Source organism: Canis aureus, chromosome 3 (assembly GCF_053574225.1).
Source record: "Canis aureus isolate CA01 chromosome 3, VMU_Caureus_v.1.0, whole genome shotgun sequence".
NCBI classification, from domain to species: Eukaryota; Metazoa; Chordata; class Mammalia; order Carnivora; family Canidae; genus Canis; species Canis aureus.
Genome location: NC_135613.1, coordinates 30,392,105 through 30,417,894, shown reverse-complemented (window position 1 = coordinate 30,417,894; position 25,790 = coordinate 30,392,105). Strand labels below are relative to the sequence as shown.

General features: G+C 44.8%; 1 pseudogene; it reads right to left on the bottom strand.

Moving 5' to 3' along the window:
- Window positions 1-18,798: 18,798 nt before the first annotated feature.
- LOC144304976 (rRNA-processing protein FCF1 homolog) lies at window positions 18,799-19,587 on the bottom strand (annotated as a pseudogene).
- Window positions 19,588-25,790: the final 6,203 nt, after the last annotated feature.

Below are 25,790 nucleotides of genomic sequence, written 5' to 3'. Positions count from 1 at the left end.
AAGAAGATGTGGAGCAGGTCTGGGGGAGCATCAGTCAGCTTGGCCACTGTCACAAATGTCAGAGACCTTGGGCTTAAACATAGACATTGATTTCTTGAAGGTCTTGAGGTTGGAGGTTCTGGATCCAGGTGCCAGCAGATTTGGGGTGGGGAGAGCCTACTCCTGGCTTGCAGATGCCACCTTCTTGGGGTGTGTTCACCTGTCCTTTCCTCTGTGCATGGAAGCAGAGAGAAAGAGATTCTGGTGTCCCTTCCTCTTATAAGGACACCAATCCTGTTGGGTCAGGGCTCCACCCACATGACCTCATTTAGCCTTAATTACCTCTAAACATGGCCACACTGGGGGGTTAGAGCTTCCACGTGTGAATTTTGGAGGGGGCACAATTCAGGCCATAGCAGGCGGAAATCAAGTTTACTTTTGATAATGTTCAGTTTGAGATGTTCACCAGACCACCAGACTGAATGTTCAATTGGGCAGCTGGATTTAAGAGTCTGGAGTTCTAGGGGGGGTAAGATGGGGTAAATTTGGCAGCTGATTGCATGAAGTCAGCAGTTAAATTCACGGAGAGATTTAGCAAATGGCCTGGGGCATTTAGAGCGTTGGGGCAGATGGTCCTATCTCAGGGGTGCTGGACATGGAGGTGCCTACGTGTAGAACTGAAGGACCCCTTTCTTCTCAGGCCTCGGGGATCCTCTGTTCTTGATGGTTGAGCCATGAGTTCAGTGTTGCAGTCGTGCATTTCATCAGGCGCTCCTTGGGGCCGAGGCAGAAGGACTTCAGGCTGCTTAGCTCCGTCTTCAGCCTCAGCGGACACTGGCCAGAACACTCCCCAAAGTGATCACATCTGGCATCTTCATTTATTATCCCAACTTCAATTCCCAGTTTCAAAAGAAGTTGGTGTAGGAAGACAGAAAGGAGAGTGTTTGGAGCTCTGGACAGGCAGCGGGGGGGCCAGGGGCCCTGTAGGGCATGGACTGCTGGCCGCTGTGCCCACCTCCTTGGACAAATGGGCTGCTGCTTGGAGGCCCGGGAATCTTCTTCCTTGTCTTGCTTCTCATTCCCAGCTATTGGTATTGTGAACGAGGTAACCCGTTGTCCGGGGGCCATCCTGGGAATCAGAGGAGGTTCAGCAGCATCCCTGGCTTGTGCCCGTGAGATGCCAATACCCACTTCTGATCATGACAGTCAGAACCGCCTCTAGACACACCCCAGGGAAAGCAACTATATGGTTTGGACCAATCAGGTTCCCAAAGACAAGAACGCTGCAGACGTATTTGGGTGGGATGTCTCCGGACAGCTTTTTCACCAGGTGGAGCAACCGGTGTGGTCGTCCTGAAACCAGGGACCTCTGCTGCATCCTGGCGTCTTCTTTCGTGATAAATCACACGGCATGCATCCCCAATTACGCAAATCAAACACGGTAATCACAGCTTAATAAAAATTAAAATAGTTTACTCTCAACAAACGATTACCTTGCCATCCAGGCAAAAGAGACGGCTTCTGGCCCACGCCCAGCCCGTATTTAGCAGCTGACTCCCGAATTGATGGCAGTCATATTTTAATATGAATTATTTGTACACAGCTTGAGGATTTCATCCAACATGAACCGTCAAACCGGGAAGGCTTAAAAACGGAATCTCTTTGCATAATTAACCAGCCAAGGGGACACGCTCTGAAAGAAGTAAGACGTTGCAAACACTTAAGCCGGGCAGCTGGGGGCAGACTGGGCTGTGAGGCAATTAGTGGGGAAACTGTCCAGCCCACTGGCCCCAGCCTGGGGTGATTAAAGGATCCTTTGCTTCATCATTAGCCTCAAGGCCAGCTGCTGGCGCCGAGGGCTTGAATCTTGATAGGATCCGAGCAGATACACAGGGCACCTTCCCCAGAACACTTCTCCAGAGGATGCTGTGGACTCCGAGGAGGGGGCCGGGGCCGCGGGTAGCCCTGCTAGACCAGCGGTCTGTGTGGGCAGGTGGGGCCCTGGGCCAGGGGCAGAGGGACAGCCGTTCCCCGGGGGTCAGTTGCTGTGATTTTTCTCGCAGGAAGACGCTTCTCTCAGGTCCCTCGTGGCTTTCAGGAAAAACATGGAGCAGAGAGCTGGTCCTGCAAACTGTTAGCTGAGTATTTACTACTCACACAGGAGGGTGCTGGATCTGGCCACCCCTTAGGGAGGCGGGCTGCCCGTGTGAGGGGTCTGTGGGGTGGGGCTGGGCTCCCCTCCAGCTGTGAGCCTGTGTCCTCACCTGTAATGCGGATGAATCACAGTCCCCCCACCCGCCTCTCTCTGCCACTCTCCCAGACCTCCTGCCGCCTCTTGTTGGATGAGCCAGTCGGAGCCAGAAGTGCAGGAGACTGGGTGCTGTGACCTTCAGGGTCAGCTCCCCAGGACCCAGGTGGCAGTGGACAAACCTGTGGGCAGTTGGTGAATATCAAGCCCACTGCTGGGCAGCGGGAGCACAGTGACCAGATGGGGTGGGGCGCCCGGCACTAAAGACCCTGCTGGGACTATGTAGACGGCCACACTCGTCACCAGAGCCAGGGAGGCCCTGTGCTGCCCCCACCCCTCTACTGGGAAAGGAATGAAACGCCTCCTTGCATGGCTTTTCACTCGGCAAGCAGTGGCAGGTTAGATGGTGATGTGTGGAAAGAATCTGGAGAAGCAGAACATTTTGTATTTATACAAGAAAGCTTTATTTGTGTTCCACATTTCACGCCACAGGCTCCTCCCCTCCCAGGCACACACTGTCTTCCGTGTCCAGCGGGAAACTAGGATGAGCATCCTTGACAAGCGAGGGTCCCAGAGCCCGCCTAGGCCACAGCCGGCTCTGCGGTTGCCCCGGGTGCTGTGGCTCTGGAGGATTTGCCCCCACAACGGACTTCCCAAGGCCTTGGGTTAGGGATCCTGGGTTCCTTAGTCTTCCTGCTCCGCGTGGATAAATCGATCACCACCCCCGCTCAGGTATAAGTCCAGGGCGGGGGTGGGTCTGTTGCATGGGGCGGGGGCACCTTCGGTGACAAGGGATTAAAGCCAGCTTCAAGAACTGGGAGCTCCAGCTCATCTACCACACATTGAACAGAACATGCAGGGAGGTCAGATTTGGCTTCCAAGGGAGCCCTGCCACGCTCGCCAATGCTGGAGTGCAGCAGAGCACACGAGCCGCTAGCTGGGCACTAATATCTCACGTCGTCAGGTAACTTTTAGCACCGTCCCATGCTGCTGGGGTGTGAGATGAACTCTAAATCTCAGCTGCCTGCACCAAGGGCTCCCCATCCTGTGGGTGACCAGGCGTGCCGACCAGGCCAGCACCCAATCAAAAGAGCCCCAGCCTGAGGATACATGAAAGGGTTACCACCTGGCGTCCCCGGGACAGGAGGCCACTGATGGAGAAGTTAAGCAGCAGAGATACTGGAATGGTCTCCAAAGCAGAGGGAACCTTCTAGAAACTCACCTGGGCATGGCCTCCACTCCTCCCTAACACATGCCATTCATGCTGCGTCTCATGCTCCTAATGCATGATGCTCTCATGACCTCATCCCTGTGGCTGGAAAACCTCTTTCCTCAGATCTGTGTTTATTTCCTCAATAACAAGATTCAAAAGCCAAATTAATGCCATCAAAATTCTATCACGGAAGCTTGCAAGCAATAGTCCTCACACTGAGAAGGGTGGGAGAAGCCAGCACAGACCCCCTCTTGGCTTCATTACCAGGCTGGTCTCTTGCCAAGTGACTTTTTCTGCCCGGAGTGCTCGGCTATTAGCAGCTTTTGCTCCTGTCTTTGGAGCTCCGTTTACCAATGCTGTCCTGTGGAGCTCAGATTTGCTTTTTCCTATTATTCCTCTCCCTCAGATTTTTCAAAGCAGAGGAGAAAGGACTAAAAGGAAGGCAGGAATGGCAAAGGGTATCAGTAAATAAAAGCAGAGAGGCAGGACGACGTCCCTGGGTCCCCGCTTCGTCATCGTAAACGGCTTTCAGCACTCCCCTTAACTCCGTGCCCCTGGGATTCGGGGTGATCTGGGCTCTGGCTGGGCTGGGGCTCTGTTAAAAGCATTCATTCCAGAAGATAGGAGCACAACTCTGTGCCTCCACATTGATTGCGTGGAAATTGGCTGTGGGTACAGGCATTTGGTGGTTGATTCATTATTTTCAATCAAGCAGCTTGTCGGGCTGTTAGGGTACAGTCTCTGGGGTGTAGGCATGATCCAGTTAGGTCCATTACTGAGACACAACCCAAATTAACTGAACCATAAATGTTTTCCGTTAGTGGGCAGCTGGGGAGCGAGCACTTGAAAATCCAACAGGAGTTTTATTTTCCATGGAAACATATTGTGGTAAATGAGGAAGCTCGTAGTCCTCTGAGAGAAGCCCGTGGAAGTAGGGGCTGGGGTGTATTAGGGAACCCCCACCTAGCTTCCCCTCTAGTCTCAAGAATTGGGGATTTCAACAGCTACCGTGTGATTCCACAGGGCAGTGGTGTCTCCAGGACCCTTGTGGTCCTCTGTGGGTTTTCCCAGGACCATCTGCACCTGCATTTTCATCCTGAGACGTCACTTAGGGTTTTCTTAGGGCACGTTTCAGAAAAACCCAGCTCCTCACCTCATATGGTTTAAAGCCTTCTTGTGAGTCCAGGCTCCTAACAGGACAGCCAGGATGGCACTTGCCTCTGGTGTGGCTTCATCAAGGCTCAGCGCTGTGAGCTCCCATCCCCATTTCCTGGTGTTGGAATCATTCTAGGCTGCCTTGAACATGTGCCTGCTGGAGGCTGTAGGCGGCTCTTGGGGCTGTACCTGTCCCATTTCGTATGGATAAGAATGACGCTAAACCAATGCTTCCAGAAGCACCCGCAGAAGCCAGAGAAGGCTCTGCCTGCCTGTGGTCCTCAGATAGCATGGGGATGGGACCTGTGATTGGCCACGCCGATCCTGGTGGGACTCCGGAGCCAGGCGTGATGTGGATGCTACCAGAGTAGAGGAGGGGTCCCTCCTGGGTAGTCAGGGCACGGGGAAGCATCGAATCCACCCCGCTATTCTCCACGCTCTGCAGTTGTGCAGGGCAATACCACTGGTCCTGAGGGGGCCTGAGGCTCGTTTATAGGTGGAAGACAAAACTTCCCAGAGTCACGAGTCCCTTAGTGCTCCCCTCTGTCCACCATGTCTCCCTCCCCGGTTGGTGACAGGGCTCTGGCCCACCCTGAACTCCTCAGCCAAGGCCCTGGGTGGAGGTGGTCAGGGAACCAGGGGCAGACCTGGGCTGTCCCCTTCCAGGCAGCCCTCCTGCATTGTTGGGATGTGCGGGCTGCGGCAGGATGGCCACCCCCAGACTGCGGGGGCTATTCTTAATTTTGCTTCTCTTCACAAGCAGGTATTTGTTTCTCTTTTACAAGTTAATGTAAATATTAAATAAAAACACATAAATCCATTTTTTGTAAAAAATTCTAATGCTATAAATCTGACCTCCCCCTCAATTCTTACCTCTTCCTCAGAGGCCACTCTATGGATCCTTCCAGACCTTTCCAAGCATCTCTCTGTCTTTTTTTTTTTTTTTTAGATATTTATTTATTTATTTATTTATTCATGAGAGACATAGATAGGCAGAGACATAGGCGGAGGGAGAAGCAGGCTCTCTGTGGGGAGCCTGATGTGGGACTGGATCCCAGGACTCTGGGATCACAACCTGAGCTGAAGGCAGATGGTCAGCCACTGAGCCTCCCAGGCATCCCTTTCCAAGCATCTCTATATGACATTTGTATTCTGTGTTACTTCCTAAGGACATCAAGTTTTGTGCCTTTTTTTTTTTTTTTAAGATTTTTTAAATTTATTCCAGGGGGAAGGGGCAGAGGGAGAAGGAGAAGCAGACTCCCCACAGAGCAGAGAGCCTGATGCAGGACTAGATCCTAGGCCCTGGGATTGTGGCCTGAGCTAAAGGCAGATGCTTCGTCAACTGAGCCCCCCAGGCACCCCAAGGTTCGTGCTTTTAGTGCCTGTTCCGTGTGGTGTGACTTTGCCTTTTGCCTCAACAGCACTCATTTCAGGCCTGGAAGCTGGTTCCAGCCTCTTTGGGCCCCAAAGGACCAGATGGGTCAGCGATGTGCCGTAGCTGGCCCGGGAGAATGGACACCCATGTGGGGGGCACAGAGCGCACAGCTGCGGGTCTGGAGAGGCGGCGCAGGGCATGCAGAGGGGAAAGGGCAGGTTTCTTCTGGGGGGGGTCAATGACTGTGGCCCCTCATGGGCCATATTGGCAGCTGGAGGTCCTCTTCCAGGGGCCATTTCCCAGTTTGAAAGCCCCCCTTGCCCCTCCCCCACGCTCCTCCCTTCCTTCCTTCCTGTATTATTTAGAGCTCTGCTCCTCCCAGGGCGCTGCTTGTCTGGGGCTGGGTGGTGAGTGCCAAGCCTTCGTGGGCCATCTACTATCCTAATTGTGGACTCCGAGTCTAGCGAGTCAGCAGTCCCGCGTGACAGCTAAGAGCAGCAGAGCCTCCTAGGTAGGCCCGCGGCAAATCAGGCCCCCTCCCTATGCTTCTGCTCTCTCCCTAACCTGGGAGGATCCTGGGGAGGGTCTTTGTGAACAAGGTGTCCCTGAGGAAGGGCAGACACCCCCTCTGGAGCACACCCCCAGGGGCAAACTGCCCCCTTGCTCAGTGCACAGGGTCCTCAGGGCAGAGTGGCCTCAAGTTCGGGTCCCAGATGGGGGCTGCGTTCTCCCAAAGTGTTTGCAGCCAACCCTGCACTCGTGATGCAAGGTGGGTACCCCCCTTACCCCCCAGCTCATGTCATGCCCTGCCCACATTGTCATCACAGATTTATTTTTTAATGTTAAAGTCAGTAGTGAGTTTTCCACAGCTGCTTGACAGGAAGGTCAACATTACGACTCCTTGAAGAAGTCCATGTTTTCCTGTTATTAGCACTGCTCCCTGCGTTGGCTCCTGTGCTGCCCTCCCCTAACCCCCTCCGGGGACAATGAGAAGAGCTCCCTCCTGGACAGCAAGGGTTTCTGTCTTGCTGTCAGCTCCTGGTCCAGAGGAGTGTCTACCTCCTCGCCTTCCAGCAAATGCTTGTTGAATGAGTGAGTCTGGTATAGCCCCTCCTCCCAGCCCCCTGCCTCTGCCTCAGGCCTTCCTCCCCTCCCGCCTGGGTCAGCCATAGTCCCTGGGATGGCCTTCTGCCTCTGGACTCTCCTACTTACTCAGGAGTAGTAAGGCTATTCCATATTTATTCCGGATTACTTCCTGAGGCTATCAAGTCGCAGGATCTGCTTGCATCTGAGGTCTATGTCTCGGAGACCTTTGCAGCCTCCAAAAGGATGGGGCTTCCCAGTGTCTGCATGTTGGGAGTAAATGCAACCTGTTGTTTTGGGAGGCTGCTTTGGAAAGCCCCTAGTCTTTGTGATGTGAGGCCAACACTTGCCCTCCTTCTTGGGGGAGAAGCTGGGCCAGTACAATCAAATACAAATGTGTACCTTTCCTTCCCAGGTGACAGGTGTGCTGTTTAGAAATTGGCTATATCCATACAGAGATGAAGAAAGGCCTTTATTCTTTAAATGTGGACTAGGGCAGCCTGAAAAGCATTATTCTTGCTTATTATTATGCCAGGCTGAGCTAAGGGTGTGTGCAGTGAACAGGTGAAGGTCAAGGATCACCTGGCCAAGCTCTGGAGTAGGGTGGGTAATACATGCCAACCACTGGCTGTAATGATCCCTTTAGACTTTGTGAGTCCTTGAAGCTCTGGGGGAGAAGTATGTGGTGGGAGGTGGGATTTCCTGTCTGCAAAGGGACGAGAGGACAGACATTATTATTTGAGCATTTTTGGACATGTGTCTCCAAGGCTGGAGAGCCTGGGGGACACGAGCAGGTCACTCCCCACACCCCGAACAGCTTTGACGATGCCCTTGCTGGCACATCAAAGCAGGATTCTTTAGCAAGCCTTGCCTAGTCCCTCACAGACAGGCTTCCTCTGTCATTTCTCTATTTTCCATTTCATTGGTTTCTGCCTTTGTCCTCATTTAGTCCTCTATTAGCGTCTTTTCTACTTAAAGTGAACCATAGGTTGTTTATTTTAGCTCTTTCTTCGTTACAAGATAAGAATTTAAAATGATAAATTTCTGCCCTAAGCATTGGTTAGCTGGATAGCTCAAATTCTGATATATTTTCACTATCATTAAATTTTAAATATTTAAAGATTTTCCTTCAGTTTTCTCTGACCCACAGATGACTTAGAAATGTCTTGTTTAATTTCTAAATATTTAGCTTAGACAGAATTTCTTATTGAATTTATTTCTAACTCAATTCTTTTGTGGTCAGAGAATCATCTCTCTATGATTTTAGAGCTTGTAAATTTATTAATATTTATTTTATGGCTCAGCATAAGGTCTATCTTGTTAAACATTTTTTAAAAAGAATATATATTCTGTGTTGTTGGGAACAGTGTTCTGTAAATATTGTCAATGATCGATAGAGTTGCTCTAATTATCTTTGTCATTAATAAATTTTTGCTGTAGTTATACTACCAATCGATGAGGAAGTGGCATTATAATCTATTATTATTGCTTACTTGATTTCTTCCATTATTTTTATTATTTTGTTCCTTGTGGATTTTGAAACTCTGATATTAGGCACATACACATTTGTGATTGCTCTGTCTTCTTTATGGAATGATTCTTTTATCATTATGAAATGTTCTTTTTGAAGAGCATTGTCTGAAATCCTTTTTATGATATTAATATAACTAACTCAACCTTTTTATATATATTTATTTTTCATTCAATTTATCTTTTTTCTATTGATTTTCAACTTTGTCCCTCTCCATGATGTGTGTGTCTTTTAAACAGCATATAGTTGAGCCTTGCTTTTTTTTTTTAAGCATTCTGAAATCCACTGCCTTGTAAATATTAGGTTTAGCCCATTCACATTTAATGTAATCATTGATAGGGTTGAATTTAGGCTTACCAATGTTATTTATTTTTTGTTTGTTCTCTTTTTTTGTTCTTCTGTTCCAGCTTTCCTGTCTTTCTTATTTGAATATTTTTAGAATTCCATTTTAATATACCTACTGACTTTTTAGATGTTATTTCTTTTTTTTTAAGGTGTTGCTCTAGGAGTTAGATTATCCACATTTAACTTTTGAAGTCTGCTTAAAGTTGACATAGTACAATTTCATGAGTGATATGGAAATGTTACCACTTTATAGATGCATTTAGCATTCCCTACCACCCTTAATACTCTAGTCCTTATAAATATACATGGATGTACATTATAAACTCCAGAAGACAGTGTTGATTTTTGCCTAAACATTTATATTTTTAAAAATATAGAGGAAGAAATAGTCTTTCATATTTACCCGGCTCTTTACTACATGTCATCCTCTTTATTCCTTCCTGAAAAACCAAATTTATCCCTGGCATTATTTTCCTGTCCTCCACCTTGACAACTTCCCTTGATATTTTAATAGTACAGGTATGCTGGCAGTGAATTGTTTCTTTTCTTTTATTTAAGATTTTTTTTTACTTCCTTTTAATTTCTGAAGGCTATTTTCTGTGTCTATACATATATATTCTCTGTTGACAAGTTTTTTTCTCCCTCCCAGGATTTTAAAGATGTTGGTTCCACTGTCAAATGGAAAAACTACATTGATTCTGACAAGACATCTTCAGTTATTTTAATTATATTTCCCATGTATGTAGCTTATTTTTTGTCTCTGATTGTTTCTAAGATTCCTACTTCATATTTGTTTTTCAGCAGTTTGATTATTACGTGCCTAGGAATGGTGTTCTTTGTATTTATTTGTGGTTTGCTAAACTTCCTGAAAATGTATATTTATGTCTTTCATCAAATTTGGGAAGTTGTTAGACATTATTTCTTCAAATATTTTTCTACTCATTCTTTCTCTTGTCTCCAATTATATTTTAAAGTCAGTCTCCAAGGCATTGTTCATTTATTTTCTAATATTTTTCTCTTTATTCTGTAGAATGGTGGATAATTTATATTGATCTATTTTCAGCTTCATTGACTTTTTTATTGATCATTTCCATTCTGTTATTAAATCCATCCATTAAATTTTTACTTCACATATTCTAATTTTCAATTCCAAAGTTTCCATTTGATTTGTTTTTATATATTGGCTTCTCTGCTGAGAGTCCCTATCTTTCCAGTTGTTATCAGAGCGTTTATTTTACCTCCTCGAGCACAGTTACAAAACCTGCTTTTCAGTCCTTGTCTGACAATTTTAACATCTAAGTCATCATGGAGCTGGTCTCTGTTGATTATCTTTTTACTTGAGAATGAGTCCCACTTTCCTGGTTTCCTTTTATGCTGAGTAATTTTGGATGGTATCCTGGACATCATGAATACTGTGCTGAGACTGGTTTCTGTTATAGTTCTTTAAGAAGTATTATTGTCTAGGCTTAACAAGCAATTAGCATGGATGGACTCAAACCACAACTTTCACCTATAGGTAATAGTAGTTGATTTCAGTTCAGTCCTTTGTTTTTCCTGTTTTTTTTCCCCTTTGGGTTGTTTGCAGTTTGCAGCACACACAGCAGTTTAAAGTTTGGTCAAAGACCCAGCTGGCATTTACATGTAGAGTCTGGGGCTCTCCTTCTTTTGCTATATTCCTTATGAGTTTCCCTACTCACTCTCCAGCACCTGTGGTCACACTGGCTTTTTCTTTTCCTGGGCAGAGAGATGATGGGTTTTCTATCAGAGCTTTAGCTCACTGCACATTGCTGGAATTAACACAAAGATGAGGGACTTATCGTGTACAGTTTCTTCTTCCATGTTCAGACTCCCTTCTAAAATTTTCTTGCTTTTGTTCACTTTCTTTAGCTTTCATGTAGGTTTTTTTTTTTTTTTTTTGAGACTTTTAATTATTTTCTGTGGAAAGGTTGGTCTACTGGGAATTTATTTTACTATACAATCTTAATAAATATTTATTTCTCTTGTTTTATTTTTTCTTTACATAGTTTTTGTATTAGTTTTGTCTTTGGCCCCCAGGGGGATGGTGAAACATGGATCCAATTCTGCCAGTTTTGGAATTGGGCTGGGAAGAAAGGGTTGCGAAGGATAATATGGGAATATGAGAGAGTAGAAAGTGCTGGTTAGGTGGCACTTGAGCCCCTGCATGGGTGTTATTCTGTATGTTAGTAAATTGAACACCAATAAAAAAAAAAAACAAAAAACAAACACAGAAACTTAGAATTTTTTGCTATTTTACATATAGTCATCTGAAGTAAGATTTTATTGTAAAACTGTTATTGACTAAAATATATTCTAAAGTCATTTGTCTGAATATTCTCTGAGTTCTGATGCCCTGAGAAACTTGACTGGCTTCAAGGGGCTTTAGCCTTGCTGTGTTAGAACCCTGGTTCCTGAGCCAGAATGACCTGCATTTGGATCCCATATTGCCATATACTGGCTGCATAGCATGGGGTTTCTGCATGATACTCCTCCATTTCTTCATCTTTAAGATGGGGATAATCATACCCCCTTATAAGATGGTATAAAAGTCTGGGGAGATGGTGAATATTTAGGCTTTGGCCATGGCATGACTTACGGTAAGTGTGTGTCATGAGCTGAATGTTTGTGTCTCCCAAATTCATATATTGAAACCCTAACCCTCAATGTGATGGTATTTGGAGATGGGGCCCTCATGATGGGATTAATGCCTTATAAGAAGAGACACCAGAGCACTCTCTCTGGCATCTGAGCACACAGTGAGAAGGCAGCTGTCCATAAACCAGGAAGTCATCCCCACCAGCATTTGATCATCCTGGTTCCCTGATCTTATACTTCCAGGCTCTGGAACTATGAGATATAAATGTCTGTTGTTTAAACTATGCTCTTTTGTTATGGCAACCTGAGCAGACTAAGATAGTGTGTGTGCTACTGATCAGTATTAATCATCAAAGTGTATGTGGATGCTTCTGTGTAAAGGCATTGGAGGGTTTGGTGAATTTCAAGAGAGAACAAAAGAAGGACTCCTCAGCAGTTCTATAGAGAAGGTTGTGTCCTTATAATACTGATGAAGCTTTTGCCAGGAGCTCAGGGGACAGAAGCTCTTCATTCATTATCAGAGATGTGGAAGCTGATACTTGGTCACTTCAGAATTGACAATCATGCGTCCCATTAGTGATAGCTCCTAGTTTCCCAGGATGGTCTTATCAGGGAATTTGCCTCTACAATAGGTCACCTCCCAGGATGCAGCATATAGAAAATCTGGATTTAGAAAACCAGGTTGTGAGGGGGCAATTTCATGTACAAAAAGACTTCTCATATGTCCCAATCCAAAGAGCTAGCTTTCTTTTAATGCCCTAGAAATAAACTGGTGTTAAGGATTTGAGCATTTTAGGGAATGCATCTAACCCAAGTCAGCTGTCCTGTTGTTGAGATGGGGTATATATGGAGGTGAAAAGGGTGCTGTGCTGCATCTGCATTCTTGAGAAGGCTCTGGTGAAATTCAGCAGGAGGTGCTGTTGGGAGGCCAGGAGAAAGGAGATGTCCTTGTTGGGTTGGCTGCTTGTCCAGGTCCAGTGCATTGCAAGGTCATCATCAAATGTGATTTTCCAAGTGCCACCTCATTGCTGCCGGCACAAATGAGACCGAGAGATTATTGGAAATCTATATGAAAGTCTTGTCCTATGTCAGGCTCTTTCCTTTCTATCCTCTAAGCAAAGGAAAGCTAACTGGACAGGGAGCAGGGAAAATGTTTTGCTGTGGCTCAAACCTTTAAATCTTTTGTAGCTCAGAGGTTTGTCCTCATTTGCAAAGCAGGATTTAAACTTTGTGTGGGTAGAGGTGGGATGTGTGGGGAGAAGGAAAGTCAGCCTCTAGGCTTAGCCCCAAGAGACCCTCTCATCAATTGAAGCTAACACCTGGTGGTCCATACTCTAACTTACCCTGATGATTTTCATTTTGTTCAACACCCAACATTTCCTAATATAAATAAATATTTTTTCCTGGACTCAAAAGGGGGAATTTGCTGAATTTCAGGTCTGAGTTAACCACCCCTTTGCCCAAAGGGCTCCAGAATCTGCAATCTCTTAGAGAGGATGCAAAATCTGACTAATGCTCTTCTGCATCAACAAAAGTCTCCGATAAGTATTTTTTGTTTGTTTTTAAAGATTTAATTAATTAATTAATTAATTAATTAATTAATGATAGACACAGAGAGAGAGAGAGAGAGGGGCAGAGACACAGGCAGAGGGAGAAGCAGTCTCCATGCTGGGAGCCTGATGTGGGACTCGATCCTGGGACCCCAGGATCACGCCCTGGGCCGAAGGCACTAAACCACTGAGCCACCCAGGGATCCCCTTTTTTGTTTGTTTTAATTAAAATCAGCCCCTCTTTCTGGCAAGACCAAGCCATGTGAGGTACTCTTCGTAAAGCTAAAGTCTTCCACTGCCCTCCTGTGACCATGCTTGCATGAGAGGTGATTGTGGGGGCTCTTACTGCCCCTTATTGCTATTGTTTAATTTATAACCATGGCAACAGGGTTTGGTGTTTGTCCCTTTGTGGACAGTCTGGGGAAGGGAGGTCCCAGGTCCAGACAGAGGCAAGATCTTGGTCTGCTCTACATGGTTTGAGAAGGTCCGGGTCTTGGGGCAAGCTAGGGACCTAAGGGAAGGAGAAAAATGTAACTGGTGGGTGAGAAGTTAGAGTATCCTGCCTGGGATATCTCTCAGACAAATGGGTTCTCAAGAAAGGCTGCAGAATTGGCCCTCTGCAGCTAGTACATAACAAGCACTAAGTGGTTGATGAAGAATACATGAGTAATGAATGAATGAGGTGGGATTCTGACACATTTACCTTTCATCTACCTCATGTCCTGGCTCAGGGCAAGGCACATAGAAAGTTATTGGTAAATCTTGAATTAATTAAGGGCTGCCTTAGGCCCTGCAGAAATTCTGGAATTTGGAGCCTTTGCCATGCTGGAGGCTATGCACATGCCTCAGGCTGCAGCTTTGGCTCCTCAGATGGAAGCAGAAAGGCCCAAGTCTTCTCCATCTGCTTTTGAACCGTAGAACTGGTGGAGGGAACACACCTGAGTTGATTTGCCCTCAGGAAGTTTCCAGCCCCTTTTTTGCCAGTCCTGTTGTGAATGCTAACCTAAACTCTGACTCATTGTCTCAGACCCTACAGGGTAATGGGAACTGAACAAATACACTGATTCATAACAAGGAATCCATGGTGTTGTGGAAGTACAGGTATTACTCTTCCACAGTAGGAATAGTTGGGAAGATCTAAAAAATTTTCAGGGAGAGTATTGAGGTGATATTTTTACCATGGCCATAGGCAAGGATATATTTCAGGACAGGTTTGGCAGTCTTAAAGCCATTCATAGCACATAGCATTGTGCATTAGGCAACCCAGAGCTTTTCCTTCCATCTGACCCAAATTCCTACTGCTCAGGGGTGGATGAAGACAAGCACAAGTTTCTTCATGTTTGTTTGTTTGCTTTTTAAGATTTTAATTTATTTATTAGAGATAGAGGGTGGGGGAAGGGGCAGAGGGAGAGGGAGAAGCAGACTGCCCATAGAGCAGGGAGCCCAATGCAGAGCTCAATCTCAGGACCCTGAGATCATGGCCTGAGCTGAAGGCAGATGCTTAAGTAACTGAGCCACTTAGGCTCCCCTCTCCACATTTGTTTCTTAAGTTGGCCTTCACTATGGAGCCTGAGGAGCGACTCCACCTGAACTAATTTTTCTCCAGGCAACTTCATGGAAACAAAGTTTTATGTGGCAGATAATGAGAAGTGCAGCTGTAAAATCCTAAAGGAATGAAAATAATTTCCGAAGAGATCCTGAAAATCTGTTAGAATGAGAAAGTCACATTGATTCTCTCAATTATGATGAGGAACATGCATCTGTAACATGCATTTTAATAGGCATTAAAGACATTTTAATGAGAAAACAATTTAAAAGTTGATAAACATGTGTCTTTTGTTGGTATGCAGCAGAGATTTTTTTTTTTTTTTAGGGTGGAGCGATGGGGGTTTGGAGGATCATTAACACCAGGTTACTTTATTAGGTACTGTGTTGTTCTGAATATTTTAGCAGCTGAAGTTCAGACTGGGTGCATGAGGATTTGGGTGTGACTATGTATAGGGTCTGATGTTGAGGGAAGAATGAGAATGTCTGTTTTAGAGGTAGACTGATGTCAAACCCCAGCATGCTGGTATCCAGTAGCCAATACCACATGCCTCAAAACACTCATTATTCCTGCTCAAAACAATGTGGGCTGAAAAGAAGGCAAAGAAGTCTGAGAATGTAGTCTCACAGAAACACGGGCCTGGTTGAGGAGAAAACTGTAGGTTACCTGGTGTGGAAAATCAGTTGCCTTTTAGGGCTCTGTCTTTGGAAACATTTTTGGCCAGAATTTTGTCTCTTGATGCAGTCATTGTACCAACTCTGGTTCTGAGAAAGGAGTAACAGCTGGTCTAATCCTGGATGTTGGCTGGTTCTGTGGCTGACCAACTAGATGTGGCATGTGACTATTGCTTCTTAGAGGTTTCATCCACCAGTTGTGTGGCAGTTAATAATAGCAGCTTAGTTATTCAGACTTACAACATGCCAGACACCATGTTCAACATCCTACATGGAGTCCAAGTAGGGCTTAGCTGGGTTCTCTGCACAGGGTCCCACCAGGCTGCAGTCATGGGGTCAGTTGAGCTGTGTTCTCATCAGAGGCTTGACTGAAGAGGGATCAGTGCTCACTTTTCCTTAGGCGGTTGGCAGAATTTATAGCCTTGCAATTACAGGATTCATGGAGACTTTCTTCTTCATGGCCATCAAAAGCAAGCCTGCTGCTTGGAACTTCTGATTTCAGGGAGGGCTCCTGCCCCTTTTTAAAAGGGTGCCCTTGATTGGGCTAAGCCCATCCAAGGTAATATCCCTTCTGATGAACTCAAAGCTGATTAAGGATCTTACTTACATTTGAAAAGTCCCTCTATGTTTGCCACATTCTACTTATTAGAAGTAGGTCACAAGTCTCACCCACATTTAAAGGGAGGGGACCACACACAGGCAAGGATATTGGGGAGCAGTAGTCAGTGAGGTCACTCCAGGGTGTGTTCAGGATAATTCCAATACAATCTAATGAGCTGGATGCTGTTACTGTTATCATTCCACCAGTGAGGAAACCAAGGCTTGCAAAGATAAAGTTGCTTGTATAAGGTCACCCAGCTAGACATTGGTTGAGCTGGGATTCAAACCCAAAATGTTTGATTCCAGAGTCCTTCATGGTAATATCCTGTGTTTCCCTGGTTAGAGAATAATGAGGCAGAAAAGCTCCATGACAGAGGCCATAAGGACTCTGTCATATGTAATGGGTATCATAAAAATATAAGGGTGAATTTGCTCATTGGCGTAAGCAAGTACTGAATAAACATTAACCACCTGGTTATTCTCATGTTTTATTTTTTTTTAACCACAGAAATAACGTTTAACAGAATTTCTTTGCCTGGTAGAAATACACAGTAGCTGGAGTGAGAAAGCACACAGGAGTCAAGGTTAACAAAAGCTTACATAAAGGACTGCTCAAACTATATTTCATTGTTGATCTTGAAAGAATCAGGATGACATATTCATTTAGCAGCCCTAGGCTTTTCCCACACATTATCTCAGATTGTCTTCCAAGCATTCATCTGAGCATTACCATCATTTCCACAGTAAAGGTGGAGAAATAGGAAGGTCATTGAGGGTTGAGTGACTTGTGCCAGGTCACACAGCTAGTAAGTTGCAGAGGTAAAGTTTGAACCTGAGTCCAGAGTTAGCACACTGCTCAGTTTTGGTGCATGGCAGTCATGATGAGCTGTATTCTATAGTACAACTATGACTTGTGTTTGAAGAACCTGAGTTTCTTGAGGTCTGGACCCATCTTTGTACCCTGTGCCTTGCAGGATCTGGCATAGCTGGCTGACCCATTTACTAAAACCTGAGTTCCCAGCTTGTCATGGAGGTACTATTGAGTAGGTACGGGGACCTAAGAGTCAATTAGAAACCAGCCTGCTGCATACACAGCTCCATGTCCATCCCAACTTGGGTCCAAAGGTTCTGCTCCTCCAAGCTGGGCAATGGTGGAGAAGTGCTATCTCAAAGGGGTGCTGAACAATGGCTGTGCACACTGATGTCAGGTCACCAGTCAGCTCAGGTTTATGCCCCCCCATAGGGATCGGGGATGGTCGTCTTCTCAGCCTTAGCCATGTCATTGGAGTTTGTGTTTGTTTCCCTTCTTCTGGGCAGGTGGTTCATGGAGTAGGGATATGAGTCATGGTTTCATCTCACCTTTTGGTGGGGATCAGACCAGCACACTTTTTTGCCCCTTAAGCTTCATAGTCATGTCATAGACCTGCCTCTATCTGCACTCTTCTCTGTGTGTTTTGGACCATGGCAGTGGTTGCTGAGATGGGTCTCAGGACCAGAAAGTCACAGCTCCATCATCCCTGGCTTTTAAACCTCTCTCCCACACAAGGATCCAACTTTTTCTTTCCTTCACCTACAAGAAATTAGAGCCATCAATAACTTTCTAAATCAGGCAATTACCACTTCACTCCAGATTCCTTCCTGAGTCCTGAGAGGGACCGTGAGAGCTTTGGCAGGTAGGGTGTGGGAAGAGCAGCAAATTGACTGCAGAAGAAAATCAGGGCATTCATTGAAGATGCATTTTTCGCATGAAGAAATGTTCAAGAAAGGGCACCTTTTAGAATCTGTGGGAACATGCTTGAGGTCTACAAGAAAGGTTTGTGAATCACAAAACTGGGCAGTGGCTTATGATCAATCTGGTTTAAATGCATCTCTCCACAGAGCTGCCAGACACATGAGCTATTGTAATTATACTTTCAGGAGCTAAATCCCCCAGTTTCACATATTTTATAGGGAGCACAGTTTCCTCTGTCGCTCTTGCTTTCATTCCCTCTCTCCCTCTCCTCCTGTGTCTAATTTTTTTGTGCCTGAGAAAGATGTAGACATCACAGAGAATTAACTACATTTGGGGAGGTGACTTGTGTATCCAGCTTTACAAATCGCCCAAAGCAATCCTGCTTTCTGGATTCTTGCGTGTAGATGTTTCTCTAATGACCGCTCTGCGCACAGATTCTATTAACCTCAATCAGCAGCTTCCCAAGTAGACGCAGATCTTTTCATGCCAGAGATTTCTGTCTTATCCTTCTTAGGAGCTGCTACAGCTCCAGGTGCAATATCTGATTCACAAAGGGCTGCATAAATATTTGTTGGTCAATTTAAAACAGACTCAGATGAAATAGGATGTCAGAAACAGGAGCAGTTGGTATTGGTGAAATAGTTTAATATCTCAACTTCTTAACATGGTATATCAATCTGCAAGATTCCCAAGCATCCTGTGAAGGAATTTCTACTACTGTAGACATACGCACATGGTGTGCATAGGGCATTGCTGGAAGAATATTACAGTACTAGCATTGGGTTAACATTTAGTACCTCCCATGTACTATGAAGGGGCATGTGCTGCTCCTTGGCTCGCCCAATGTCCATTCCCTCCAGTTTTTTTTAAGTACCTAATACAACTTTAATAAATGTTTGTTGAGTAAATCAATATAAAACAACAACCATCAAATTATACAAGCAATCATCTGATTTATAGAAAGATGCAACAATACTTAAAATGATACAAAATACTGATTTCAAAACATCAAAAAATGAGTATATTTAACCATACTCAGCTCGTAACAGAGCAAATGGGTAAGAAGAATAATTCATACTATAGCATATTGCTAATATGAACTGGCAACAGAAAAAGTTGATATAAGAAGGCAGATAAACTCTGTCTTTTAAGAATTAGAACCGAGGGGCTCCATAATCATCTGGCATCCACTTAATGTTGTACCTATGGTTAGAAATGTACATGATGGGGGGCAGCCCGAGTGGCTCAGCAGTTTAGCATGACCTTCAGCCCAGGGCCTGATCCTGGAGACCCTGGATCAAGTCCCATGTCAGGCTCCCTGCATGGAGCCTGCTTCTCCCTCTGCCTGTGTCTCTGCCTCTCTCTGTCTCTCTGTGTCTCTCATGAATCAATAAATAAAATCTTAAAAAAAAAAAAAGAAATGTACATGATGAGAACTCCAGGGATCTTCTAGATCCTTCGTTTAAGGTCCCGGTCAACTGTGGCCACAATGTAACATTTGTGCTGAGTTACTCTCTGTACTAAGCAGTCATCTGCACAGGTTCCTTTGTGTGTGCATGGCAATTGTTCAAATCTTGGATCCTTGGCAATCCTTAGAGGCACTCGATACTTTGCCCCAGTTTCTCAATTTCAGCCATTACACAGTCAGTTATACAAGGGATACACTTGGCATACAGACAGTCCATCATTGAGTGTACTAAGTCAAGTTTGGCTTTCATGGAAAAGTTGATAAAGTTGGTATCAACCAGGATGTGATAAGGTGGGCCCAGCTGTGTGTTATATTGGAAGAATAAGCAGGAAGGATGTTGGGGGACTTCTCTTTCCTTGAGTGCACTGGGATCTTTCTTTTCTTTCTTTTTAGGTTTTAATCTATCTTTCTCTTTAAGCCTCTGATCTCGGAGACTAAGCATTTGCTTCATGGTTGCATACTTGCTTTCTTTTGCTTTCCCATGTTCATGCCGCACTCTTGTTTCTTCTGGAATCCAGTTTTTAAATCAAAGAATCTTGGTTTATTCATGTGACATGTGCCCAATTGGAACTCAAGTCACACAACCTACTTTCAGTCAATGAGACCCAAATGAAAGTTACTGGGGAGAGTTACTGGAGAGAGACCCTCCCAAACAAAAATGCAAGGACATGCTGAGGGAAGAAGCTTTTTGCCCTTCACCTCTTTAACCTTCTCTTTAATTTCTGCCTGGAAACTGGAAGTAATTCCTGGAGGCACAGCAGCCAGTTTAGGGCAATGAGCATAAAAGCCAGAGTAAAGGTGGTGGAGCAGAAGAGAGAAGAACCAGGCGATGTCTTAGACGTCACTGCCGATCATTCCCCCAGCTCAGGACCTCCCATTACTGTTGCATGAGTTATGTTAAATACCTTCATGGTTTCAGCCACTGTTGGAAGATTTCCTGTTATCTGAAGCTCACTGGGTCCCTCTGCGCTGTTGCTACTCTTCCTGTTAGCCCCATTGGTTGAGTATTATTAATTATGTTCCTCAAACAAGAAAGTCACAGCTCACCAAGAGGTTTATCACATGCTTAAGATCACAGAACCAGAGAGTGGTGAACCTGGACATGAATGTCTTATTCCAATCCTATATTTTATCTCTAGGTATGAAGAAGGGAAAAGGACTAGATTTGTACAAGAGAATCACATTTATTCATTAGATTATTCATTCAATAAATATTGAAATCTGTCCCTGGTGACATTCTCATGAATAAGGCCTCCTGCTCCCGAGCTCTTGTCTCCTATGGGAATTTTGTGCCTTGCTTTCTACTAAGGGGGAAGGCAATTTCACACCAGCATCTTCACCCTTCTGCCCAGGCTTTCAGTGTTCCTGTTGGACCAATAGCATCCCAGGGAAGTGAACTGTCAAGGGAAATAGGGACCAGAGAAGGTTTTATCCATTTGCTACTTACTGAATCATGGCCACCAATTGTCTATGAAGCAAAGTTAACTTGGGTTTTCAATTAAATAGAACACTTGGGACCAGCATCTCAATGCTGATGTAGCTGCCAGGATGAAAGCAATATAAATCCAGTGGGCTGGGTGTGATTACTGCTTTCATGTCTGGCTTGGAAAAGCAAGATGGGTGCACCTGTGAAGAGGTCCCCATCTCCATTTGCATATTTTCTAGTTGGTTTTGAAAGGAGTCTGCAGGTTAGAGACAGGAACTGCGTAGTCAAATGGCATGGCTGCTGCCAAATTAAGGGACTTGAATAAAAACTAACAAAAGCAAACGTTCAGTAAGTACACACCTGTTCTTGGCTCGTGCTAAGCACTTGTGCTACATTGCCTCACTTACCCCAAGACAACCACATGGGATGGTTGTTATTATTGTAATTACCATTGTAGAGGTGAATCATGGGATGGCCAGAGAGGCCCAATGGCAAGCTCAAGGCCCTACAGTAACATGGGTCACAGATATCTGGCCCAGACTCTCTTCCTTTGTCATCGGGCTGGGAAAAGGGAAGTCTGAAGCTGCTGCCTAAAGTCAAATGTGTCTATTTATCACTTAATGAGCATCCCTGTTAGGTGCTCGGATGCAAAATCAGGAAGACCAGATGCTTCTTTCTGAGGAAACCTAGGTTGGGGTGAGGAAGTAACGAATTCACTGAGAAAACAGATCAGATATTATATAAGAAAATATTTCCAAACTCTCTGCTTATAACTCTATTCATTCCAGTTGTGCTTGCAACAACTTGTTTCCCTAAAGTCAAGAACTCAACAAATTCTTGAGACCAATGAGACTTAAGATTTACTGACTGCCTCCTATGTGCCAGGCTTCATTCAGTTTACCTCATTTAAATCTTAGTGTGCCTAGGAGGACTCTCTTTGTATAGGCTGTCCCCAGAAGCAGATCTGGAGACAGCAATTCAAGTGCAAGTTGTTTATCCGGGAGGAGTATGAGAAACTGATAAGGAAAAAGGAGGCATTACCAAAGGTCTGTTATCAATGGGTGTCTAGAGCTTAATCCCACAGGAAATGATGTAAAATATGTCTCTAATTTACTATGATGGTGATGATAATGAAGATGTAATGACGGTGATGGTGATGATGGTGATAGTGGTGATGTAGTGATGATGATGGTGATAATAATGGTGGTGACGATGATAGTGATAGTGATGGTAATGATGTAATGATGATGGTGGTGATGATGATGATGATTCTGTAATGATGGTGATAATGGGGATGGTGGTGGTGATAGTGGTGGTGGTGAGGATGATGATGGAGATGTTGGTGATGATGGTGACAGTGGTGATGCAGTATTGATGATAATGATATGATGATAATGATAATGATGATGATGGTGATCAGTCCTTTCTTAAGTTTGAAGTATAGTTTGTATTTCAATGGAATTTCTGTCTTTGTAGAATACATTCTTGGATATTGAAAACCCCAAAGTAGGAGATTCAACTTTAAGACATATGCAATATGAACAATAAATAGATGAATTCATACCAAGTATGTTCTGGAATCAAGAGAAATTCAGCCCAATATTTTATGCCTTCCACAGAATGTCTTGTAGGATATTAATCCCAATGAAAGTAGAAGTTAATACTGCATTGAAGCACCTAGAAAGGGGCTGATACATCGTAGCCTCCAAAAAATCTTTGTTGAGTGAAGGCTGTGTGTAGACAGTGTGTTCAGTGATGACCCTGTGGAAGTCTAGCAGACCTTTTTTATTAAGAAGTGTTAAATTTCAGTATAGTTTTTTGGCATCATTTTGTTTGCAAATATTTGTCTTAGGTTAGAGTACAACCACACAGAGTGAACTGTATAAATCTTAAATATAACATCCTGTTGAAGTTTTACAAAGTGAACACACCCATGTAACCACCACCAAGATCAAGGTGTGGGGCATTACCTGCACTCCAGAAGCCTCTCTCATGCCTGTTTCACAAAATTATCCCTCAAAATAAGCCCTCTTGACTTCTACCACCATAGGGTAGCTTTGCTTATTTCTGAATGTCATTTAAGTGAATCATGCAGTATTACTATTTTGTCTTTTTTTTTTTTGCTCAGTATTATGTACACGATATTCATTCATGTTTCTGCATATAGTAGCACCTCATTTCTTTCCATTGCTGTGAAGAATTTCATTGCAAGACTATGGCACAATTTATTTATCCATTCTACTGTTATTGGACATTTAACTCATTTCCAGCCTTTTATTACTATGTTAATGGTGCTACAAACATTCTAGTACATTCTTTTGAACTCATTTTTTTAAGTGTTTACCAAGAAATGGAATCCCGAAGTTCCAGGGTGAGAGTATGTTTAGTTGTAATGGGTTCTGAGAGACACTTTTCTGGAGTGTTTGTGGAGGTGTGCGCTCCACCAGCAATTTGTGCATGTCCTGGATCTGCAGTCTGTCATATGCTGGCTCAAATCTTGTTCTTGCTGCTTCTGAGCTATGTGATAGTGCAGTTCTGAGAGTTTCAATAACTTGACCGTTGATAACTGTAAAAAGAATTATAACTTGTCTACTTTATGCTTGCAGAGTGCATGTGTTTACATATGTAGAAAAAGAACATACTAAGTACAGTCCTGGCTTCTAGTGTGTGTTCAAAAAATGATAGCTCTGATTATTCTTATTGTATTTATCTAAAACATTTAGTGCAACATGCTACCTTCTTCTGAAAAAATCATAAATTTGGTGTAATTAGGTTATTTAATTTTGATGTTTTTACAAGAGGAAGGATGTGATTTGAAGCAAGTGTTGGGGGTCTATGAGCTGTATCTTGGAGATGCCCTCTTAGGAACGGTGCAGATTGTCTGACACTGTGTTGTTTTGGAGAACACGGGGTTTCCACGAGTGCCTATCAAGGGTAGAGTAATTATTGTCTGTGACAGAACACATCAGTCAGCTAAAATTATCATTCTAGCCAAGCATGTAACTAGGATCAGCTAAATATGCAATCATGAAAAATGCTTATGAGGTTAAAGATTTTTCTTCCCTTTCACATGGTTACTGGGGCCATGAATAAATGATTGTCTTGGTAGCTTCATTTCCTACAAGGTTTCCTCCTCACTCCATTGTCGGAACATGCTGACTTTTCTACATCTCAGGGTCTCCTCCTGAAATAACTATCTCCTCTTTTGCCAGTGACTTTGTTTTTAGCCCAGCCCAGAGGTCAGCCCCTCAATGTCATCCTCTCTCCTGCTGGTGCCTGAGCTGCTGGAGAAATCTGTCCCCCTCCCTCATGCACATGCCATTGCTCTGTGGCCCACTGCTTCTCTTGGTGTTCTAGGGGCTTCTCAGAGCCAGAGATTTCTGAAGTTCACATCTGTGACTCCTGTTGCCTACCCAATAAATGACTGATAAATTAATTGACTCACAGAACATAAAACAGGACATCTCTGATCTAACTCCAAACATCTATTCTATTCCATTCTATTGTATTGAATGCAATCTTACTGGGTGCGGACTTGCTCCAGGTCATTTAGAGAGGCAGGATAGAGCAGTGGTCAAGTACATGGGCTTCAGGTTCAAGCATGTTTGCTGGCTTTACAGACTGTGCTGGGCCTGTCTGGGCTGCAACTGCTCCTCTGCAATCTAGAACTGCCCTGGGATTTCAGTGGCACCTGTGATAGTGGCCACTTGGCTTCCACAGACAGGAAGGTTGACAGTCTGTTCCATGGCACTGATGACAAAAGACTCTGGGAACCAGGTTCCAGCAGAAGATGATGCCTTGGGACATTGCTGCCAGACCTGGGGAATGTCTGGGTGGGACAGTGCCTGGGAATCTATGAGAAGCTATTATTGGGTGAATGGCTGAGACCTTTGTGGGCAAAGGACAAAGACATAGAAATCAAAAGTAAAAGAAATGTTATTTTTTAGAAGATGCCCAAACTCTCCCTACTCTTCTTGCTCCAGCACCTGACATGCCTGGAAAATTTTCAAAGGCCATAATCAGAGAGGCTAAACAGCATCATCTGTCTTCCCTCAGTGGAGTTCACCTCCAGGTTCTTAAAGGGGCCCCACACAGACTGTATGGATGAAATGTTTCATTGACTTCCCTGCTAGCTCATCATCCCGCCTGTTATCTCAAAGTGCTAATGAAAACAATTCTCTAAATCAGACGTTTTGCTCATTCTTTCCCAACGTCTGGATCAGTGAGATAACAGGAAAAATTAGTGAATATTTCTCCACTGGTAGAAGCTGCATAATTGCAGACATGAGGGAGTGTGAGGGAGGGCCTGGAAGCAGGAGCTCCAATACCCATCCTCCACCCCCACTCCCTACCATCCCACCCCTACCCCCTACCTCTGTCTGCATGTTTCCAGCAACAGCAGAGAGCTGTGTCCCAGGTTACACCCCAGATGCCAGACTGAGCTATCAACCCTGTTCAGAGCCAGCATGCTGGACTTGAGAGCCCAGGGGAAACATTTCAGGTTTTCACAAGAGATGGGCAGCAGTTGATTCACATAATATGAAGAAACACTCCCACACATGATAGACAGAATAGCAACAGCACCCAGGAAAACTGCAGATCAACATTGCCAGCCCCCAGGGACTCAGGTGACAACCAGAGGTCACAGCTCACCTGCCGGGACAGATGTCACTCAGAGGAGCAGAGAACATCAAGCACTTTTTCCCAAGGTGGAGTGTTGGGGCTAGCTCCTCATCCAAGAGTCCCACTTCCTTGCTTGTTACCTTTAAGACGTGAATGCCCTTCTCTGAGTGGGGACCTGGTGGGATGACCAACTGTCCTGGTTTGCTCAGAATTAAGGGGGTTTCTGGGACACAGAACTTTTGGTTTTAAAACTGGGACAGTCGGGATCCCTGGGTGGCGCAGCGGTTTGGCGCCTGCCTTTGGCCCAGGGCACGATCCTGGAGACCCGGAATCGAATCCCACGTCGGGCTCCCGGGGCATGGAGCCTGCTTCTCCCTCTGCCTGTATCTCTGCCTCTCTCTCTCTCTCTCTCTCTCTGTGTGACTATCATAAAAAAAAAAAAAAAACTGGGACAGTCCCAGGCAACCTCAGATGGAGGACTTTAGTAATATAACCAGAAAAGTTCTGAGTGAATGGGATGAGCTGGTGGCCCTGGGTTTGGTGGGCTAGGAGATCCATTTTGCTTTTGTGCCTGTTCTTCACCCCTGCTGCAAGCTTGGCACAGGTGCAGACCCTACATGTCTAGGGGG